General features: G+C 50.3%; 1 protein-coding gene across 2 annotated transcripts in view; it reads left to right on the top strand.

Annotated features, from left to right (window-relative positions):
- Positions 1 to 16,434, top strand: part of psd3l (pleckstrin and Sec7 domain containing 3, like) — a 505,495-nt gene that overhangs the window by 239,484 nt on the left and 249,577 nt on the right. The gene's annotated exons all lie outside the window — the stretch shown is intronic.

The following is a 16,434-nucleotide window of genomic DNA, read 5'->3' on the forward strand; positions in this document are numbered from 1 at the left end:
TGCCACCACCTATTTTGTCTTTGTAAACTGCTGATTTGTGTGTGGAGAAGAAAGTGGAAAGGAAATGATTGACTTCGGACACAGTTGGGGGTGGGAAATAAAATGGCAAGGGAGAGAATGGGAGGGTAGGGTGGGATTGAAAGGTGCACGTCCAGAAGGCATTTGATAAAGTTCCTCATAAGAACTAAAGCTGAAGCTCATAGCTGTAGGCAAATTATTGACCTGGTTAAGAAATTGGCCAAGGCGGTGGGAGTCGGAGACTAGGGGGATAATCGTACGTGTTCAAATTGGCACAATGTGACCAGCAGTGTCCTGCAAGGACTGATCTGAGGGCCTCAGTTATTTGATGTATTCATGAACAATTTCAATGATTGGATAGGAAACCACATATTCAAATTTGCTGATAACACAAAGATATTTGGAGGCGGTACATTACCAAGAGACATTAATAGATGAAGGGAAGAATAATTGATATCAGCATAGACAGCTGTGAGGTTATAGTCTTCCGACATTAGAAAGGTGGCAAAATGCTAATAATGGGTAAGGGTGCAAAAAGACTTTGGGGTCTATGTGCGCAGATCATTAAAATATCAAGAACAGGTGCAGAACATAATCAAAAGGCTAATGGAACTTTTTACATAGAGAAGTAGAATGAGAGAGAGAGAGAGCAGTGTCGATTTATTGGAATGATATCTGGACTGCAAAGGTTAAGCTACAAGGAGAGATTAAACAAACTAGGGCTGTATTCCCTGGAAGTTAGAAGGTGAATTTAATCAACATTTTCAAGGTCTTAAGGTGAGCAGATAGGTTAGATTGGAAAAGCTATTTCCAATTTGCTAGAGAGTTGAGGATCAGACTTTTGTTAACCAAAGGTATTAAGGGATACAGGGACTAGGTGGGATAGACAAGAGTTAGGATGCAAATAAGTCATGATGTCTTTGGGCTGAATGGCCTCCTCCTGTTTCTATGTTCCATTGGCGAGAAGGGAGGTACTGAGCCGCAGTGAAGGAGGGAAACATGACTGGGTATTTGGGAACGAGAAGGTGCTGGGCGGGGGGGGGGGGGGGGGGGGGGGGTGTTGGGACAAGAAATTAACAGAGTAAAAACCGAATAGCAGGTCGCTGCTTTTGAGAAACCAGGATTGTGGGGTTATTCTGTAGTGTTCACACATCTCAAGGCAGAGACCAGGGTAAGCAGCAAAGTGGGAGAAATTATGGAGAGCTTGTCAGCCACAAGTGGCAAAGAACAAAGATCAAACAATTGGAGAGGAAGAGGGGTATAGAAGAGAAATAGAGAATTGAATAGTGGGGGGGGGGGGGGGGGGGGGGGGCGGCGCACAAGACTGGATTGAGGGAGATACAGGATGAAAGAACAGGACTTGCAATCATTTAGCAGCTTTAACGACCACCAAATGTGTCACAGCACATTGACCACAGGCATTTGTGTACTTCTGGTGCATACACTCTGTTGTAATGTCAACCTGCACGTAGCAAACATCCCACAAATCCTCTTGAGTTCTTTACCCGAAGGCAGGTCCAATCCGCAGTGCCGCCACCCACCATGGATAGGGCAAGGTCTTGAATCCACCCCATTCAGAACAGAGACTGTACCCCCATGCTGTTAGCAACAATCAAATCTGCCCAGGCATTCCAGACAGCTGCCCCCACAAACCTCCACCCCCATTCAGAGTTGCTGCGGCAACCTGCATGCTCCAGACTCAAGTTATGGATAGTGATGGCAGAGGCTCCAAATGTGTTGGAAGGATTTACAAGTTTGGCTTGGGTTGGGGTGTCTGACTGAGTGGTGAGGATTCTAACCTGAGGCACAAGGCCCTCCCACAAATAGCAACGCGATAATGACCAGATCGGTTGATTTTTTTTTGCGCTGTTGATTGAGGGATTGGTGTTAGCCAGGAAACCGGAGATCTCTCCTTCAAAATAGTGCCGGCTGTTGCTTTTCTTCTTTACATAAGAGGTCTTGTGGTACGATGAGTAGCTGCCTCTGAGTCAGAAGCTCGTTCAGGTCCCACTCCAGGACTTATTGGCCACAGAAGCTGCCTTCGTACAAGGCCGAAGAGGTTGATCACAAACTTTGCAAACCGCACTGATGGCAGGCGGTCAGGGCGGGGGAGATTCCTGGTCGACCATGTTTATTGCAGCGTGGTGTCCCTCAACCCATAGTCTCTGGCTTCAGGCTTGTGACCTGTTACAGGAAAGCCTAGCTACGGAAAACAGAAGTGTGCACTCTTTGTCTGCCTCATGAATCTCTAGATGTTGGAAGAGAGTATTACGTTTTGTACGTCCACCGGAGAAGGCAGATGGGGCTTCAGTTCAACGTTGCATCTGAGAGATGGGACCTCTGACGGTGCAGCTGCCGCTCTGTGCTGCAGAGGAGTGTTCGCCTCGATTCTTGTGCTCATGTCTCTGCCGTGGACCTTGAACCCGCACCGTGTGTGTGTCAGAGGCCAGTTTACTCCCAACTGAGCTGCGGTTAACACTTTAACATTCTTAAAGGGGTAGGCCTCAATCGCTGTGAATTCAGTGAAATCCGTGAATTAATATCGAAGCAATGGGTTGTATTGACAAAATTAATGGCTCCAAAAACAACTTCATGGCATGGTGGCAGAGTGGTTAGCACTGCTGCCCCACAGCACCAGGGACCGGGTTCAATTCTGGCCTGGGTAACGGTCTGTGTGGCCTTTGCACGTTCTCCCTGTGTCCGTGGGGGTTTCTTCCGGGTGCTCCGGTTTTCTGCCTCTCAGTGTTGAAAGATGTGGGGGTTACGGGGTGACGGATAGGGCGGGGCAGTGGGCTAAGATAGGGTGTTCTTTCGGATGGTCGGTGCAGATTCAATGGGCCGAAGTACCTCCTTCTGCACTGTAGGAATTCTGTGGTTCTTTCGAGTCTGGATTTTGTTGAGAAGGCTGCCCAGTTGGACTGGACAGCAGTGCCACCTGCTGGAAAGCAATGGGAAATGCAGTGTGACCCAGTCACAGCAAGCACACATTCCCAATGCCTGTGAAGACAGGGCAGGCGTTGAAGAGAATACAATCACCTGATACCTCTTTTGCTAATTTTCACCAAACTCAATGAAATTATATGTCATGGTGAATTTGCACAATATTTTCAACTCAAAGCTCAAAGGGGAAGAACAGGTTAGCTCTGCTGCCTTATAACTCCAAGGACCTGGGTTCAAATCTGACCTTGAGTGACTGTGTGGAGATTGTACTTTCTCTCCAGGTCTGCGTGGGTTTCCTCCGGGTGCTCCAGTTTCCTCCCACAGTCCAAAGATGTGCCGGTTCGGTGGATTGGCCATCTAAATTGTCCCTTAGTGTCCAAAAAAGGTTAGGTGGATGATGAGACCATCAATTCACGCGACACGTGGTTAGAAGCGAACAGTAGTTTTAATCGTCTTACAACAGAGCCTGCCTGTGACGAGGTGAACTCGAGATGAACTGGCAGCAGGCTCACAGCACTGATCGTTATCCGGTTGGAGGAGCCATGGGGGGAGCCATGGGCGGAGCCAAGGGTGGAGCCCAGTACAAACTCCTCATCTCCCCCTATGGGCAGGGCCGCGCGATTACACACAATCCGGTACAGAGTACAGGCTCAATACATGTGGTACAATACAGTGTGAGTTATTGGGATCGGGTGGATGTGTGGGCCTAGGTAGGGTAGTCTTTCCTTGGGTCGGTGAAGACTCGATGGGCCGAATGGCTTCCTTCTGCACTGCAGGGGTTCTGCCTATAGATGAGGCAGAAAGTGCTGTAAATAAACATAGATGATGTCCTTGTTTCTTTTTAGAGTAAGCCACGGATATTAGGTTAGCTAGTGTTTAGCTACTGCCGATGGCCAGTTTGCCAAAACAGAAATAATTTTAGGAAGCAGTCATTATGAGAAGCAGATCATGAAAAATATGTTATGAATTGTCAGGAACAGAGTGGAAAGTTTATTATGATTTGAGGAAGGAAGGGACTGAGGAACTGGGTGGTAGGTGTGGTGAGGGAGTGAAGATTCAGAACGAGACCCAGGTGGAGGATGAGAGACAAAGGAGAGAAGTTGGGAGAGCCAAAGGCATCATTCGGGAGGAATTTTTAAAAAAACAACAAAATATGAAACAAAAAGAAGCCAGGCCTTTCGGGAAGGGAAAGTACAGAAATCTTTCACAACAACAGAAAAAGGAGAGAACTGAAAGATCAGAATCGTAAGATCGAGAGGGAAACAGCGGACTGTTTGGGGAAATGAATTAACATGAGGTGGTGGTGAGGGGGGTGTGTGGAGAAAGTTAGTGTTCCACTGTGTGGTGGTATGACTAGGAGGTTTACGGTACCTCAGAGTAGTGCTGCCATTGGTGCAGAGGACTCGCTGCCCATTGGCTCAGGCAGGTCATGTGTCTCTGCCAATTGGCTGAGGTCAGTCATGTGACTGCTCGCCTATTTGGCCGAGAGGCCAATAGCCCCTCCTACGAGGCGGGGTATAAGAACCCGTAGCAGCCGGCAGTCGGCCTTTCTCTGTAAGTCGACTGCGGGCACACAACTAGTTCATTAAAGCCTGATATTTGGAACTTCTTCACGACTCGAGTCCAATTAATGGTGCATCACACTGTCAATACAAAAGCAAAATACTGGAAACTCTCAGCTGGTTATGACAACATCAGTGGAGAGAGAGAAACAGGGGTGGGGCAGGATTTTACAGCATCTCCCACTTCCTGCTGAAGTCAAATGAGTTTTGAATGGCTCACAGCGGGGGTGATTCTCCGCACTCACGACGGTGCGGAGAATAGCGGGGGTCGTAAATTTTTACGGCCACGCTAGTCTGACGCCGTCCCGCTATTCTCCCCCCCCCCACGCCCGCCTCCTGACACGAATCGCTGCCCGCCGTTTTTTTACGGCGAGCAGCGATTCTCAGCTGGCCGATGGGCCGAAGTCCAAGCCCTTTACGACCGTTTTTAGGAACGTCAAACACACCTGGTCTGACCGTTCGTAAAAACGGCCGTAAAGTTGGGATCTTGGGAACCATGGCACCGATTGGCACGGCAGTACCACGGCCATGCCAAGGGTGCCATGGGCCCGCGATCGGTGGGCACCGATCGCGGGCAGCGGGTACTTACCCCGCGCACTCTTTGTCCTTCCGCCGCCCCGCTGTATCCATTCGTGGGGCGGCTGAGGGGAATCCCGGCCCGCGCATGCGCGGGTTTCGTGCAAATGCGCGATGACGTCATCCGCGCATGCGCGGGTTGGAGTCTTCCAATCCGCGCATGCGCGGCTGACGTCATCTGACGCGTCAGCCGTTGCAAACTCTGGCAAGCGGGCTTAACGAAATTCGTTAAGCCCGCGATGCCGGAGTTCACGGCCGCGGGATGCTAGCCCTGACCGGGGACCAGAATCGGTTCCCGGTCGGGGGGGCGGAGGCTGGCGTCAAACCCGCCCGTTTTTGACGCCAGCCTCACGATTTCTCCCGGTTTGGGAGAATTTCGCCCCGCATTTCTGGTCCCGCTCCGACGCCCCACCCTGGGTTAATGTTTCATACCTGTGGCCTTTCATCAGAATGGGGAAATGTTCAAAAGTGTGCACTTCCTATTTGTCCTGGTCCACCCCCACTGTGTTTTCCATTTCTAATGGTCACAGGCCTGAAACTTTTAAAAAAATACTCAATTCATTTTTTTTTTCCAATTAAGGGGCAATTTAGCGTGGCCAATCTACCTACCCTGCACATCTTTGGGTTGTGGGGGTGAGACCCAAGCAAACACTGGGAGAATGTGCAAACTTCACACGGACAGTGACCAAGAGCTAGGATTGAACCTGGGACCTCAGCGCCGATAGACAGCAGTGCTAACCACTGCGCCACCGTGCTGCCCATGGTCTGAAACTTTATCTCTCTCTCTCTCTGTCTGTCTTTCTCTCTGTCTGCCTGTCAGTGTCTCTCTCGCTCTCTCTCTCTCTCCAGAGATGCTGCCAAAACCTGAGCATTTCCAGCATTTTCTTTCAGATTTGCAAAATCTGCAGCATTCTGCTTGGCGATTGAGTGTTCAACTATTCAGATAAAAAGGAAGTAAAGTGGAGAAAGCCTGGACATTTTTTAAAAGTTATAAACTGGGTGAAAACCTTTTTCCTCACACATTACGTTATTTTCAATCTGTGCCCTCTCATTCTTGATGCTCTCCTGGGAGGGACAGTTTCTCACTTTTTACCCTGCCCATCCCCGTCCGGATCTCGGATACATCTATCAAGCCTCCGCTTGGCCTTCTTTTCTACAAGTGAACTTCCTGGGAGAGTGGTGGGGGCAGGTTGGGTCGAGGCATTCGAGAGGGAGTTGGATTGCTATTTGAAAAGAGAGAAAGTGCAAGGTCACAGCGATAAGGGGAGCGGGACTAGTTAGAATGCTCTGTCAGAGAACCAGTGCAGAGCCGATGGGCCGAATGGCCTCCATCTGCATTGTAAAGATTCTGTGAAGTGTTCCTGTCACATAGTGTGTGCCAGTAATACGTGTGCCATCTATTCAGAATGGGTTCTTGTTTCCGAGGCTTATTTTCTCCCTACAGCTTTACCCCAGGAGTGCAGTTGTTGGTTTCCTAACTGGGGGAGGAGGAGAGAGGGGGGAAGGGTCTGGTGGGGGAGGTGTGGAGGGACGGTGTGTCACCAAAACAGAGACCCTGTGCATCTGCCAGCTATGCATTGCACATCAGCAACTCTTCGCTGAATGTTTAACAAAATGAGACCACCAGGAGAGGGAGTGACTGGGTCAAATTTGTAATTGTGTTCTTGTTGGGAATTTGGTGAGCTCTCCGGTGATCAGTGTTCTGCCTGCTGTGGTTGGTGCAGTTGTTGTTTTCAATGTGGAAGTTAATACAGAAATAAATTCCTCATGTGTTCTTCTCTTCCTCTTTTTGTGCTTGACTCAGTCGAGAACCTGGAAGTCAATATCCACAAGCTTCCCTCTGACACAAAGAAAGAACTTGAATTTCTACAGCGAGTTCCATGACCTTTTACAGCCAATTAAATCTGTTTGAAGTGTAATCCGTGTTGTAATGTAGGAAACATGATCGGCAATTGCACACTGTGGGCTGGATTCTCCGGCCCCCGCCAGGTCGGAGAATCGGCGGGGGCCGGCATGAATCCCACGGACATTCGGCGGGGGCGGGAATCGCGCCGGTCGGCGCCCCCCCCCGCGATTCTCCGGCCCGCGATGGGCCAAAGTCCCGCTGCTGTAATCCCGGTCCCGCCGGCGTGAATCAAACCACCTCCTTTACCGGCGGGACTGGCGGCGCGGGCGGTCCTGGGGGGGGGGCGCAAGGCAATCTGGCCCAGGGAGGTGCCCCCACGGTGGCCTGGCCAGCAGCCACCGCGCTCCCGTGCATGCGCGGACTTCCGCCGGCCGGCGAAGTCCCTTCGGCCCCGGCTGGCGTGGCCCTAAAGGCCTTCCATGCCAGACGGGAACCACTCTGCACGGGCCTAGCCCCTCAAGGTGGGGGTTTAGCCCCTAAAGGTGCGGAGAAATCGACACCTTTGGGGCGGCCCGACGCCGGAGTGGTTCACGCCACGCCAACACGCCGGGACCTCCCGCCCTGCCGGGTAGGGGAGAATCCAGCCCTGTATCTCCCACCAATAGAAATGTGACAATGACGAGATCCACAGATTTTTTTTTATTGGTTTTGTTTGAGGGATGAATGTTGGCCAGGTCCTCCTGCTTTTCTCTGAGTAGTGACACATATCTGACTAAGCAGGCAGAAAGGGCCCAGTTAAAGGCCTCTATGATAAAGGCTGCACCTCCAACGGCACAACTCTCCCTCAGGACTGCACTCAAATCTCTGGAGTGAGACTTGAATCGACGCCATTCTGACTTGAGGTGAGGGTGCTACCATAGCGCTGCCGACAGTTAACAGATCTTAATTGGGAGACTGGAGGCGCAATACCTCGATCGAGCAGGCGGTTGCCCTTTAATCCGCAGCGATCGCACGAAGGGCTGGAATAGCTCACAAAGCCCAACCATTGAAGAGTGGACTGAAATACGTAAAAACAATAAAACACAAACCGTAAAACATTGCAAACAAAGCTATTTAGCAGCATCTTACATTTTTACTGAATCTTTGACACATCCCAGTTTGCTTATAGAATCATAAAGTCATAGAATGAGACAGCCTTCTGTGCGCACACTGACTCTTATTCAGTTATTACCATTCCCTTGCTCTCTCCCTGTAGCTCTGCAAACTTTACCACTTTAAATAATTATCCAATTCCGTAATGTTGACTCTGTTTCCACCACCCTTTTGGACAGGGTATCTGATGCTAGTGTTCGTAGAATCATAGAATTTACAGTGCTGAAGGAGGCCATTCGGCCCATCGAATCTGCACCGGCTCGTGGAAAGAGCACCCCACCCAAGGTCCACACCTCCACCCTATCCCCATAACCCAGTAACCCCACCCAACTCTAAGGGCAATTTTGGACACTCCGGACAATTTATCATGGCCAATCCACCTAACCGGCACATCTTTGGACTGTGGGAGGAAACCGGAGCACCCGGAGGAATCCCACGCACACACGGGGAGAACGTGCAGACTCCGCACAAGCAGTGACCCAAGCCGGGAATCGAACCTGGGTCCCTGGAGCTGTGAAGCAATTGTGCTAACCACAATGCTACCGTGCTGCCCTGTTACGACCCCCTGGGCTAGTGAGCGGTCAATTCCAGCCCCACTTGTCGCAGAGTCGTAACACAATTTAAATTTATAAATGTTTCTCAGAAAAAGACCCAAAAGTCTTTGGCCCTTAGCTGCCCAATAACTACAGTCGGCAGGTTTGTAAATTTACACACAATTCAGTAACTATAATTAAATATGCAACAAATACAACAGGGTAACTATTATCTAATTCCTTACCCCCCCCCCCCCCCCCCCCCCCCCCCCCCCCCACCCACATAAACTCACCCCACCCTCCACACTCGCACACAAGAGAGACAAATACAAGAGGGGAGAAGAGGGGTGTAACATAATTGATGTAAAAAGGATTAGAGTCTTTGTTTCAGATTGTTGTTTCCAGCACACCTTCCTTCCAGGCTTTCAGTCCCAGATTTCTGTTTCCAGTCTCTGATGGTTTTCACTGTCGATTCATTCAGGTCTCAGCAGTTTCAGACATACAGCAGCTTTTCCAGAGAAAAGACGGGAGAGAGAGCAGGCTCTTTTCTCTGAATGTCCAGGTCTCCAATGGCCTTTCCCTGGCTCTTTGAAAGTCACCCCACTTAGGCAGGACCCAACCGCTGCCTGTTACTGGGCAGAATGCGGTCTTTTGGTCAGTTCATTGCCCACCAGCCAACAAAGCGAACGGAGTCCCAATAATCTCTCGGGAGCCGATAAGTCTGGGTTCTGCTGTCCAAAAGCTAGCAGAGTGTCCTCTTTTGTAACTTCTGAATTCTTCATTTCCCCTGCTTGGCTTAAAGATATAGGGGCTGATTTAGCACAGTGGGCTAAGACAGCTGGCTTGTAATGCAGAACAAGACCAGTAGCGCGGGATCAATTCCCATTCCAGCTTCCCCGAACAGGTGCCGGAATGTGGCTTTTCACAGTAACTTCATTGAAGCCTACTTGTGACAATGAGTGATTATTATATCCACTTAGCATCTGTGGATCAAAATGATTCCAACAAAAATAAAGGGAAAACAGGGAATCAGCAGGAAGTGCTCTTGTACTAATCTGATCAAAGCTGAATGATGGAAATGACCATTTAAATGTATTATATTCCCAACGAGTACTTGTTACTCGCTGGATAGTTTCTGATGATGATAGGCATTGGTATTTCACTTTTACCACTGTGGTTGCCCAGCAACTTTAATGCCGGCACAGTTTACATTTGGTTGCCCTTGAAGTAGCAGTTCTAGTGTCCAATAGCTGGACAAGTTTCAGTTTTGTGTAATTGTTGCAGGCCCGTGACTGGTGAAGGAGATAGGAGTATTACAGACTCTGCGACCTTTGATCAGGCCTCTCCTTTTCCCTCCTGTCACCTGGTTGCTGATTGCACATTCAGCTGTTCTCTCCCGGGGCGCTTGCTGTTTGCCAGAGAAGGCAGTTGTGCTGCCTGTTGACTGTAAGTACTTCCAATGTCCTTCTGCTCACGGCCGACTTTTGTCCCAACTTGTGGCTACAGATCCGAAGAAGCGAAATGCAGCCACCTTCTGCTTCCCCACCTCAGCCTTTCCCTGTCAACCTATTTCAGTCACTAGTGGGGCGATTGTCCGTGCCCCGTGTCGGGCGGGAGAATCACCGCAACTGCGCCCCGACGGCGGCGTGTGATTCTCCGAGGTGCAGAGCATCGGCGCCATTGACACCGGCGCTTTTGGCGCGGGGGCCACCGATTCTCCGGCCTGGAGGTGCCGAGCGGCTGCCCTGATACGACAGAGTCCCGTCGGCACCGTTCACCCCTGGTCGCTGCTGGCGGGAACTCTGCGGGAACGCTTGGTGGGTGGCCTGTTTGGGGGGGGGAGGCTCCTTCACCGGGGGGGGGGGGCCTCCGATGGGGTCTGGCCCGCGATCGGGGCCCACCGATTGGCGGGCCAGCCTCTTCTCTTCCCCCCCCCCCCTTTCCGGCGTGGCCGGCTCCTGAACACTGACCCCATGTTGGGCCGGGGCCGGCGCGCATAAGAAGTTCCCCGCGCATGCGCAGGATGGCGCGGCCCAACTGCACATGCGCAATATTGAGCTGGCCCAACTGCGCATGCGCGGGTTGACGCGGTGTCCATTTGGCACCGCATAAGGAGGCTGGAGCGGCGTGAACCGCTCCACAGCCGTGCTGGCCCCCTGTGGGGGCCAGAATAGGTCGTGCTCACGATGGCGTTCACGACGGTACGAACACTTGGCCTCCAAATCGGAGAATCGCCCCCCAAGCTACCTATGGCCCATGTATGTTCACCCAGCCTTGCTTGTTGATTCACATTCATTGCGGTGTCCAGAGCTAAGGTCTTGTCTTTGGAAGAAAGAGAAGGACATGCTGCACTTTCAGGGTATGGATGTGGTGAGCATACCTTGCTCAAAATGTTCCTTCTGTTTTTACTCCATTCTCTCCACACTAGGGTTGGGGGGGGGAAGGAAGGGGGAAAGGGTGGCCGGTGTGCTGGGGAATGGGGGAGGGGCCTGGCTAGCAGGGAAACTCTACCAGTTGTAGTGGCTGTGCAGTAGGTGACGAAACGGGAGTGTTGCTCTGAAATGGTTGCAGTAGCCGGCGATTGTAGCATGATTGTAATCAGAGCCAGGGAAGAAGGACCTTTTCCTGGGCATTGGAGAAAAGCCCCAAGTTTCCTTGTGTGGCCCTGGAGTCAGCTGAGGCTCAAAAGAACAAGAACAAAGAAAATTACAGCACAGGAACAGGCCCTTCGGCCCTCCCAGCCTGCGCCGATCCAGATCCTTCATCTAAACCTGTTGTCTATTTTCCAAGGTCTACTTCTCTCTGTTCCCCACCCGTTCATATATCTGTCCAGATGCATCTTAAATGATGCTATCGTGCCCGCCTCTACCACCTCCGCTGGCAAAGCGTTCCAGGCACCCACCATCCTCTGCGTAAAACACTTTCCCGCACATCTCCCTTAAATTTTCCCCCTCTCACCTTGAAATTGTGACCCCTTGTAATTGACACCCCCACTCTTGGAAAAAGCTTGTTGCTATCCACCCTGTCCATACCTCTCATAATTTTGTAGACCTCAATCAGGTCTCCCCTCAACCTCCATATTTCCAATGAAAACAATCCTAATCTACTCAACCTTTCTTCATAGCTAGCACCCTCCATACCAGGCAACATCCTGGTGAACCTCCTCTGCACCCTCTCTAAAGCATCCACATCCTTCTGGTAATGTGGCAACCAGAACTGCACACAGTATTCCAAATGTGGCCTAACCAAAGTCCGTTACAACTGTAACATGACCTGCCGACTCTTGTACTCAATACCCCGTCCGATGAAAGCAAGCATGCTGTATGCCTTCTTGACCACTCTATCGACCTGCGTTGCCACCTTCAGGGTACAATGGACCTGAACTCCCAGATCCTTCTCCACATCTATTTTCCCCAGGACTCTTCCATTGACCTTATAGTCTGCTCTTGAGTTAGATCTTCCAAAATGCATCACCTCGCATTTGCCTCGATTGAACTCCATCTGCCATTTCTCTGCCCAACTCTTCAATCTATCTATATTTTGTTGTATTCTCTGACAGTCCTCCTCGCTATCTGCAACTCCACCAATCTTAGTATCATCTGCAAACTTGCCCATCAGACCACCTATACCTTCCTCCAGGTCATTTATGTGTATCACAAACAACAGTGGTCCGAGCACGGATCCCTGTGGAACACCACTAGTCACCTTTCTCCATTTTGAGACACTCCCTTCCACCACTACTCTCTGTCTCCTGTTGCCCAGCCAGTTCTTTATCCATCTAGCTAGTACATCCTGAACCCCATACGACTTCACTTTTTCCATCAACCTGCCATGGGAAACTTTATCAAATGCTTTACTGAAGTCCATGTATATGACATCTACAGCCCTTCCCTCATCAATTAACTTTGTCACTTCCTCAAATAATTCTATTAGGTTTGTAAGACATGACCTTCCCTGCACAAAACCATGCTGCCTATCACTGATAAGTCTATTTTCTTCCAAATGTGAATAGATCCTATCCCTCAGTATCTTCTCCAACAGTTTGCCTACCACTGACGTCAAGCTCACAGGTCTATAATTCCCTGGATTATCCCTGCTACCCTTCTTAAACAAAGGGACAACATTAGCAATTCAATTGCTTAGCACTCTCGCCTTCGAACCTGTAGGTTGTGGGTTCAGTTCGCACTTCAGGAACATATGCACGTAATCCAGGTTGATTATTCTCATGTAGCACTGAGGGAATGCTGCACTGTTGGAGGTGCCATCTTTCGGGTGACACTTTTTAAAATCAAATGAGACTCCTGCTGGAATGCTCCATCATCTGGATTCACTCTTCCCTCTGGCAGCGCACCCCTGCCCACGTGGGGTGGTTACAATGGGAAATTCCATTGCGAAGCAGCAGGAAGATAGAATCCCACCATCAGTGACTGGTGCGCTGCCGAGAAACACGCAGCTGGGGAAGCGAAGAATCCCCCTCTCTGCCCCCTCAGATAGATGTAACCAATCCCACAATAATAGTTGAAGGAAGAACAAGGGGATTTTGGCCTGATATTTACCCCTCGGGCAATTTTTCTAAATCTGATTGTTGATGATGATCAAATTGTTGTCTGCGGAACCTCGCTGTGCACTCTATATGTTACTCATTAAGCTGTAAAGGGCTTTGGGACATCCAGAGATTGTGAAATACATGATTTGAATGAAAAGTAGTTCGTTTGGATATTTTTTAATTTGCAAAGAAAAGGTTAAAACCTCCATTCTGCCTCGCAATTATCTCTGGGGTTCTGCAAGGCTCTCCCCTTGGTCTCTCCCTCTTGCTCATCTACGTGCGGCCTCTTGGCAAGAGCATCTACAGACAAGGAACTAGCAACTGCTTCTGTTGAACCCTGTGCTATCGACACGTTCGTGAGCGGCCATGGAGTGAGTAGTTGCACATTTTGGTGGCTCCTGCTCAAGGCACACTTTGGTCAGTCTTTTCCTGCCTGACGAGCAAGGTATTTTTTTATTTAAAAAACTTTTTTTTTTAGATTACCCAATTATCTTTTCCAATTAAGGGGCAATTTAGCGTGGCCAATCCACCTAGCCTGCACATCATTGGGTTGTGGGGGCGAAACCCACGCAGACACGGGAGAATGTGCAAACTCCACATGGACAGTGACCCAGAGCCGGGATCGAACCTGGGACCTCAGCGCCGTGAGGCAGTTGTGCTAACCACTAGGCCACCGTGCTGCCCACGGGCAAGGTATTTGAGCGCAAAAGTTACAGGAGTGCCTGGGGAAGGTCATACTCCTCCAGTGTGGCTAGTGGATGGATCCACAGACCAGGAGTGGTGCAAGGAAGAGAGAGCTGCTGGAGCAGGAGAGTCTTTGTGGTGCACCACAGGTAAAGATGGCAGCGGACAAAGGGACTGCCCGCTCAGTGGTTGACAAAGCAGTTGGTGGAGTTCTTGAATGATACGTTTCGGCAGCAGAGGAAAGAGGCCCTGGAAGACCTAGCCAAGGTGGTGGAACCGCTGAGACCTGGGATTGAGCGAGAGGAACAGAGGCTGGCATCTCAGGGCCTGGCAATTTAGAAAGTGGAGGAGGAGATGGGTGAGCACAAGGTGCAGTTGGCCTTGTTGATGGCTGAAGTGGGAGTCATGCGGGAGAGCCAGAAAAAGGGTGAGGGGGAGAAGGTGGCCGATTTGGAGAATCCAGAAGGCAAAACCTAAGGATCGTCGGGAGGATTGTCGGGATGCCTGAAGGCATTGAAGGTGTGGAGGCCGTGGTGAATGTGACAAGGATGCTGGAGAAATTGACGAGGGAGGGGAGCTTTGATTGGCCCCTAGAGATGGACCGAGCGCACAGGGCGCTGATGAACCGGCGAGGGCGATGGTGGTGCGGTTGCACTACTCTCTGGACAAGGAGAAGACCCTTTGATGAGCGAGGCAGACCAGGAAAGGTACCTGGGAAGGGAACGAGTTGCGGAGAAGGCGAGTTGGATGTTGGTCCATTAGTTGAGACAAGCAAGAGGTGGCGAGGGAGATTGGCAGAATTAGGGATGATAAGGGCAATGTGGTAAGGTACCTAGAGGGGGTGACTGGCATGTTCGAGACTTTACGAGTTGGAGCCCCCAGCAGGGGAGGAGGGGTTGCAACAGTTTCTGGATGGGGTAGTGTTTCCCAAAGTTATGGGGCTGTTCAGGGACCTGGGGCCCAAATTGGACTGAGGGAGGTGATGGAGAGTATGGGGATGCAGGCAGTGAAGGCCCCGGGGCCGGACAGGTTCCCTGTAGAGTTCTATAAAATGTTTGGGACAGACCAGGGGACACTGTTGGTGAGGGCGTATAATGAGGGAAGGGAGAGGGGGGGATCTCCCCCCTACATTGTCACAGGCTACCATCTCCTTGATTTTAAAAAAGGATAATGATCCAGAGCAGTGCGGGTGTTGACCCCCGATATAATTTTTGAACCTGGACGGCAAGTTGTTGGCGAAGGTGTTGGCGTCGCGAATTGTGGACTGTGTCCTGGGCGTGATAGACAAAGATAAAATGGGTTTTGTGAAGGGGAGGCAGTTGTTGGCGAATGTGAGGAGGCTACTCAATGTAATCATGATGCCTTTGGAGGGGCAGGAGGTGGAGGTAATAGTGGCGATGGCCGTGGTGAAGGTGTTTGATTGGGTGGAATGGGCGTATCTGTTGGAGGTTGTGGGTGGTTCGGGTTCGGGCAGAGATTTGTAGATTGAGACGGGTTGCTGTATAAGGCGCTGGTTGCGAGTGTGCGGATGAACCGGGTGAGTTCGGGGAACATCGGGCTGCATTGTGGAACGAGGCAGGGGTGCCAACCTCCAGCCTCTGCAAACTTTTAGTATGTCAAACAATCTCCACTGCCTGAATCCCATCCAGCATCAAGTTTTTCCCACCTAGTTACAAATCTTGCCATTGACCACCACCGTCCTTGCAACAGCTCCGATTTAAAATTCTCGTCCATGTCTTTAAATCGCTTCACGATCTTACCCCTATCTATCTCCTTGACCTCTTCCCAGTGCTGGAGCCCCACACCCTCTCCTTCTGTCGCTTTCTTGTTGTATGCGCATGACCCCTTCCCCTTCATTTCCTGCCCCCTTGGTGGTCCTGCTTCAACCATGGAGCCACTGTATCAGGGTCGGGTGTGGCACCTCTGCCACACAGCTCATCGAAACACCGAGGAAGAAATTATTATTTTTTTTTAGCGTATTTTGATTCCAATTGGATATACAATCCATTCTGATTGACTTCCCAGTGTTGGTATAGCACCCATTGATTTCAGTTCACAGAATCTCATAATTGTTGCAGCGCAGAAGGAGACTATTCGGCCCATCAAGTCTGCGCCGGCTCTGCGAAGAAGCATTACACCAAGTTCCACTCTCCTGTCTTCTCCCCGTAAATCCTGCCGATTATTTACTTTCAGAATAACCATCCAATTCCATCGTCAGCGCCTCTCTGGAATCTATCCACCAAGTCCCGAACCACTCACTGTGTGAAAACAGTTTTTCATCTGTGACTTTTGCTTCTTTGAGAAAGAAACTTTCTCAGCTTATGTACCTTTTCCTGAACAATATTATTCACTCTCATTGGTTACAGAGTTGTGTATTACTGAGCTGCACTGTTCATTGCTTAGCAACAAGAAAGGTACACGAACTGAGAGGATGCAAGAAATGTTCTAGAAGTTGGGGTTTATTCTCTAGAAATTCAAAGGCAGTGATGGTGATGACCAGGTTTAATAGGAGAGGCATCAAAAAAGACGTTTTCGCTTGTGGGGAATTCCAAAATTAGAGGTTATAGGTATACGATA

This window comes from Scyliorhinus canicula, chromosome 3, assembly GCF_902713615.1.
Source record: "Scyliorhinus canicula chromosome 3, sScyCan1.1, whole genome shotgun sequence".
Lineage (NCBI taxonomy): Eukaryota > Metazoa > Chordata > Chondrichthyes > Carcharhiniformes > Scyliorhinidae > Scyliorhinus > Scyliorhinus canicula.